This window comes from Quercus suber, unplaced genomic scaffold (assembly GCF_002906115.3).
Source record: "Quercus suber isolate HL8 unplaced genomic scaffold, Cork oak 2.0 scaffold_1117, whole genome shotgun sequence".
NCBI lineage: Eukaryota > Viridiplantae > Streptophyta > Magnoliopsida > Fagales > Fagaceae > Quercus > Quercus suber.
The window spans coordinates 87542-93195 of record NW_027070521.1 but is presented as its reverse complement, the minus strand read 5'-3'; positions in this window follow the sequence as shown (position 1 = coordinate 93195).

Below are 5654 nucleotides of genomic sequence, written 5' to 3'. Positions count from 1 at the left end.
ATCAGATCTTAATTGAGGACATGTTGTGAATGTTCTAGGTTCTGTTGTTATCCAATTTTGGTCCTACTGTTTATGTTGCTTTAGGTTTATGTTGCTTGTTTCAATTCTGATGTATTGCAGTTTCACTTCAATGAAATGTACTTATTCCCCATCAAAAAAAAAAAAAAAATTAAGGTACCTCCTTGAATATTTGATCTACAGTCATCTCACTAGAAGAAATGCTATGTGGTTTTGAACTTTGGATCACAGGATTTTATGAAACTACTAGGATTCTCTCAAGAAAGCTTATGGATGAAAGGCATGGTTTTTTCACTAAAAGTATTGTACTAGTTTCTGCTTTTCCAACTTTACTGGAAATCTTGCATAAGATAGTATAAATTGGTGTTTACATATACGGTTATAATCCTAGTCAAAACAAAATTTAGATTATTTTTTGTGATTCTCGTTCAATGGGCCATTTCAGCCCATCCCTTTTTTTTTTTTTTTTTTTTGAGCAAATTTCAGCCCATCTCTATTTACTAGCTTGAGACAACCTCTTGGTCCCCCCGCTGTAGGCCACAACATATTTTAGCCTCACCATTATTTTGCAAATTTATTCCTTACCATTAATTTTTTTAAGATAAAATGGCTAAACCTTTACAGCTTTTCTTGTTCAACATCTTATTAGCTGCTTTGTACGTTTCTAAAAGTTCAATTAAACAATCTTGAAATATCTTTGCAAAGTGAGTCAGAGAAAGAAACATTACCTCTGAAGTTTGTCCTTTTGCAAATGCAGTAGGTAATCAGGAGCACCCCAAAAACGACCGCAATTGCAACCACTACTATCACTATGACCTTCATCTTTTGCTTGTCTTTCTCCTCTTTATGATTGACTTTGAGTAGAAAAGCCAAAATATTTTAGTAATGCAATAAAATAGATGGAAACAACAAAGATTATAGCCTCAATGGCATGTGAAAATATAAATTAAAGAGCAATAAAGACCATAGGCCTATTACCTTGCTCTGAAGCAGGCATTCGAATATATACATCCTGCATATAAGCATCCTGCCCGTTAGCTGCAACCTATCTAATATCAATTAGATCCCAAAACTACATGCCGCAGCCATTTCCTCCATTTTTAATATCTGAGTTTGCATAAGCCGTAGAGGAACAGTTATTCAAACATTTGACTCTGCATTCGTTAAGACTCAAAGTTCCGTTCACCCAGGATATGTGGTATCTGGCATCTTGAGCCCAACAAATTTAACAAACCCAATTTTATCTTTATCCTCGCAGCTCAATTGTGTAATACATACATATCCCTTAGACCACTCATCTGGGTTCCATGTGTCTGGTGACTTATGCTTGAATCCTTCTACACATTGACAGCTAGGTGACTTACCAATGATACAATTTCCATGAGGACCACATAAATTATAACCTTCACATTTGTCCTTTGGCATAGATAAGTACAGGCTCCATTTTTTATCTTCTGAGACCCATATGTAGCGCTCATATGAGGATGAAGTTTCGTTCAAAAGTGCTCTCGAGATTACAGAATTTTGGATCATATTGTATGAAAGTTCAATTACCAGTTCAAGTTTTATATCAAACAATGTATGTGGAAAAATGATAACAAGCTTATAACAGAATTGATAAACAATCTAAACCATAAATAATCACAATAACAACAGTAATTAAATGGTAAAGATAAAGGGAAGAGAGATGCAAACACAAGAACAACACACTATGTGTTATATCGAAGAGGAAACCGAAGCCCTCGGCGTAAAACCTCTCCGCCATCCTCCAAGCAGTCAATAATCCACTAGAAAATGTAGTTGAGATACATGAACAACAATAGAGCCTCCAAGCCTAATCTACCCAGGTACTTAAGCCTTTCAAGCTTCTTACTCTAATGAGGTTGCGTCGAACCTTTTTCTTCTCTAACTTTCCGGATTCTACTATAAACCATAGTATCAACCAATAATCATTGGTTCCTTCCAAACTACTTCCCTTAGCACCAAAAGAACCTTTTCACAAACGTGGATATGGTGAGAAAAGGATTTGGTCAAGAACCTCTCAAGGATGTATCAATGGAGAGGAAGAGAGTAGAGGAATTTGAAGAGTCTCTTGGGTGAAGATTATGGATGAGGCAATCTTGTTTTTCTCTAGGGTTTCTCTCTCAAAATTCTCTCTGGAAGCTCTCTACATTTTTTGGGAATGAGGAATATTTATACTAAGGTGAGAATGGAATGCGAAGAGTCAGTTTTTTTCCCCAAACAGGGTGTTCTGGCAACTTGACCTCGTGACTGGGTTGAGTCGTGAGTTCAAGCCGCAAGCTAACGGCCTGGCCAGCCTGGGACTTTTGTCCTATACTGCAACAGCTGGCGTGATTCTTCAGCTTCTGGCATGCTTAACACGTGTGCAACTTCTGGCGACTTGCAAGCCGCAAGCCACCCGCGAGATCCAGTCACGAGTCCCTACTTCTTTGCACAAACTTGATCATTTCTTCACACTATCTCACTCACTACCCTCACAAGATTCCCACCTAAATACATGGTTACTAATTGCTAAAATACAAGCAAATTTGGCAAGGAATAAAGCCAACAAGATAGTTGATTAAATTCAACCTTACAATCTCCCCTTTAAGCTATTCCATGACAAAACCCTACAATAAACTCTAGACTTAACGCGTGAGTTGGGAATAATTGGAAAACTCACTCACACCTAACTCTAGAATCTGTGAAGCTCTTGAACCATAAGACCAAAACATTTCCTAAAGCACAATAACATAATAAGTTCATTGTATGGAGAAAGCTTGTAATGCATATGGACCAAGCACAATGCGATCAAGCAAAATGGAATAAAATAATAAACCATGGCTTGACCAAACAAACAATCACTGTAAGAAAGTGACCACAGTGCTCATTAACACCTGGAATGAACATTCGGACATTCAAGCTGATAAGCACAAAGCAAATCACTTGAATGACCAACATTCAACCAATGCACAGTACATGAAGTATATGCATCTAGGAATAAAATCCTACAAGGGCACAAAAGTGAGAGTACTTAAGGAAAATGCAGAGCATTTAGCTTGAAGTACAAGGCACCAAAGCATAAAGGCTGCATAAGCATGGTACGAACCACAAAAGCCTACAAAAATACATATAAACAAACCCTAAAAGCTTACAAAAGCAACATGGGTACAAATTACAGTAAATAAACATTGAATAAATATTATTAAATAATAATGACCATGAGTTTTAAACCATAAAAACAACATATTAATCATAGTGTATCAAAAGGCATTAAACAAAAAGCATTAAACATAAAGTAAAACAATGTTTGAAACATGCTCCCCCTCAAAATGGCACTCCCCTCAAGAGTTGTCCCCTCAAGAATTCTCCCCCTTTTTGTCATGGAATAGCTAGTCCTCATCATCATCTAGTTTTCTTTGAATTTGATCCAATTGAGTTTGAATAGAGGTGAACTTCATATCCCATCGAATGTTGAAATGGTGCAATATAGATGAAAGGTTAGACATCTTGGCACTCAACTCGTTGACAGATTTCACAATGTTGCCTAGTTTCTCATTAAATGTGGATGAGCTAGAGTGCAAACCACTGTGAGAGGCTGAGGTCTCTATTTTGATTCCCTTTCGACTATGACCTATGCTAGCGTTGTACGTACACATGTTGATTGGTGCCAGTTTTGTGCAGGGAGACTTATCTATTGAAGGATGAATACCTTTGAGCTTTAGTATTCTAGAAATAAGGCAGCAAAACGAAATGCATATCTGTGATTTAGTTCGAAGAACTGTTTTGCGCAAGACATGAAAAATGTGTACACAAATGTCAATTTCAACATTAGAGATCAGATCATGAAGAAACAGGGCATGACCAAAATTCATGTACCCGGTGCTAGTTAATTGGTACAAGTTGTGAAACATGATGATTGTAAGCACCCTCAATTTCGGAGGAAGAGAGGAAACACTGACTGAGTTCCTATTTGATGAGAATTCCAAGTTTTTTCCAAGAGCATCCCGGAGTAAGTCCTTGTCTAGACATAAATCATCGTAAACTGGTGATTGTTTAAATATCGGTCGATTGATGTGAAGAATCTCAGCCAGATATGTTGGAAAGACTGAGAAACTCTTTAGTATAACCCAGCATTTGAGTTCTTCGCCTTCAACAATTGCATTCACATAAAACTCTTTGACCAAGTCCTCATATACGTCATGAATATCGGATAGAAGGTAATTCCAAACTTTATGAGCAAACTATTGAGGAATGTCGGTGTCAAAAAGGGAAGGTTGATCAAAAACCCTTTCGAGTAATGGTGTAGCATTTTTGAAAAAAATTTCATGATTATGAAAGGCAGCATAAGATCAGAACTTGTTGGGATCGAACACTCTAGATGATGAGCAGGTCCTTTTTGCTCTAAGTGAGAGTTCATCAACCTCAATGACATGTTCCTTTCCTTTGTTGTTTCCCCCTTTTACAGTTGCTCTCTTGAATGGAGACATTTTCCCCCTGTATCATGTTTTATCAAAAGAGAAAACCAAACAAAGCACCAAACACTATTAGCATTGGGAAAGTTCCAAAACATGGCTAATGAGGGAAACCCTAAAAATTGGGATTTAGGTTCCAAACATGAAAGTGAGTGTGTGTGTGCCACAAACATCACAATGTGTACTCAAGATAGATTAGATCAATACATAACCATCAACAAAATAAAGCAATTTCAAACATGAGATCAGAGACAAGATCAAACAAGAGATATACAAATATCTGTAAACCATACAACTTAAGAGGAAAAAGAAGTAAATGTCAACAATACTTTGTGAGAGACAGAGCCCATACCTTTTCTTGAGGATCGAATTAGAAATGATGGATAACAATGGTGATGTATGCACAAACACGGTGAGATAGAAAGAAGTTCAAATGATGAAGATAATGAACAGTCACAGTAGATCGAGGGAAAAACTGAAATGGTTTTGAAAAACTATCTTTAAAACGCAAAACACACGTTTTTCGCGACTGGATCAAGTCGCCAGGTAAGCCGTGAAACACATAGAAGATAAGATCCTGAAAAGTTTTCTAAGAGTTTTCACAACTAAAAGTTCTACCCATAAGACAGTCACCAGGGGAGCCGTGAAAATCTCTATGTACCCCTCGCGATTGGACCTTCCACCCACGAACAAGTTGTTAGGATTTGTGCCCTAGAATCCTATTGTATAATGCTATGTATGACATGATGTATGACTTAATATTGCAATTAATAAATGAACGATTTTAGACCCCTTAAAAACAACCAGATTGCGTAGCCTAGATTAATTAGCCAAGTTGTTACTTAGTCAAATTAAACAATTCTAGGTTAAAACAATCAAACAAACATATCAAGATATAAAGCAGCGGAAAATAAAAGAACACAAGATATGATGACCCAGGAAACCACACGATAAAAACCTGGGGGGGATTTGACCTAGCTATCCTCAAGGTAAACCTGAATCCACTATGCGAAAGAATTGAAGTTCATACAGAAGGACTACAAGCTCCCCGCTTGACTTCCTAATGCTACCCACCAGTAGAACTTACTGACACGACCACGTGCAAGCTCCGAATCCACGGACTCCTTCTTTCTTGGATTCTTCAATCAGCTACAAGCACCC